At 33.8% G+C, this 1,532-nt stretch overlaps 1 long non-coding RNA gene across 1 annotated transcript; it reads left to right on the top strand.

Annotated features, from left to right (window-relative positions):
* The first annotated feature begins 85 nt into the window (after window positions 1-85).
* Window positions 86-849, top strand: LOC112138688. Its single transcript, XR_002917830.2, has 3 exons — window positions 86-152; window positions 262-324; window positions 401-849. It is a non-coding gene; the product is annotated as an uncharacterized LOC112138688 (long non-coding RNA).
* The last annotated feature ends 683 nt before the right edge of the window (window positions 850-1,532 follow it).

The raw sequence follows: 1,532 nt of genomic DNA, 5'->3' as shown, positions 1-1,532 counted from the left end.
TGACTGTAATAGAATTTGCACTTGTTTTCCAGTATTTTCTGTGATTAGTCTAATTTTAACATAAAAATTTGATATTTGTTTCCAGGAGTGAAATCATGCTGAAGTTAGCGCTTGTGCTTGGATGTCTCCTGAGCCTCACTCTGGCTCAACCTGTAAGTCTGATTGTGTCTAGTAAATAAAGGTCTAGGGACCTAAAATCAGATTATGTGAAACAGGAGAAACACCTCAAGCTTCAAACCACTTTTTTTTTTTTATTAACAGATGGAGCATCAGAGAGTGGCTCGTTCCAGCTCAGACTCCAACTCTGGATCTAACTCGAATGAGGTAAGTGAGTTTCTTCTTATCCAGACATGTTGCTAATTTTTCTAAGTAAATGTTTTTCTTTCTTTTTTTTTTTAAGGCAACCACCACCACTGCTACAACAACTACAGCTGCAGGAACTACACTATCAGTGAATCAGCTGATTGCTCAACTGCTGGCACTACTAGGATAAAATTAAGTCTGCCATGGAGCCAGAATTCAACTAGTGCTTAAAAAAAGCATTTTGTTAAGAACATCAAATCTGGCTTCTGTTGTTATTGGCTTGTCTTTGAGCAATAAAAATAAAATTCATCATGAATCTTTAATGTGTTGTTGTTGTTGCTTTGAAACTTATAAAAACATTCAGTCTTTCAACATATAATCATGAAACTAAGAGAAACAAATTCATTATTTTAAAGGATTTACAAAGCAAACTGGTAGAATTACTTTCAGTAGAGAAAACAACAGGTAAAAAAATGCTACTTAATAAAATTGAAAGTCATTTAAGGAAAAAAATGGAGGATTACCTTAGAATTAAAAAAAAAAAAATTGTTAAACAGAATAATTTCACAAAACAAAATAACAAATCCAATCTCACCTGCAATGAAGATCCTCTTAAAAATGACTGAAATTAAATTAGCACGAAACATGTTAAACCAAGCTGTGTTTTCTAACATAACATGTATTTTAATGTCAGGAAGTGATGGTATAAGACTCAAAAGGCATGAGATCAGGTTTGGTGTCAGACACAGAAACATGTAATAAATAAACATAAAAAGCATGAACTAAAGGTTCTGCACCTGTAACTGTCATGTTATTAAATGCAGAGATTTGTTCATTACAGAACAGGATAGACATCAGCAAACTTAGATCATTTCTGCAGATGGAACGTCAGAGATTGAGTCGTTCCAGCTCCAATTCCGACTGTGCAATTTGCCCAGAAAACAATATCAGTTTCTGCAACAAAATCAAGTAAAGTCCTTTACGTTGTGTTGAACTCAATGTTTTTTTTCCTTAATGCAGCCACTACTCCTGCAAAAACTACATCAACAACCAGTCACCAACTACTTCAGCTCATTGAGCTACTTCTCAGTACTGTAAATTAAATTCCAGACATGGAGCCATAGACCTATATGTGGTGGCAAACCAACCTGCAAATGCGGTTAATGTTTTTATTTTTTTATTATTATTATTTTGATGGCTAATTTCATTTCATTAGGCTTGTCTATTAT

This window comes from Oryzias melastigma, unplaced genomic scaffold, assembly GCF_002922805.2.
Source record: "Oryzias melastigma strain HK-1 unplaced genomic scaffold, ASM292280v2 sc05245, whole genome shotgun sequence".
NCBI lineage: Eukaryota > Metazoa > Chordata > Actinopteri > Beloniformes > Adrianichthyidae > Oryzias > Oryzias melastigma.
Note: the sequence above shows the minus strand (reverse complement) of the source record. Positions and strands in the feature narration are given on the sequence as shown.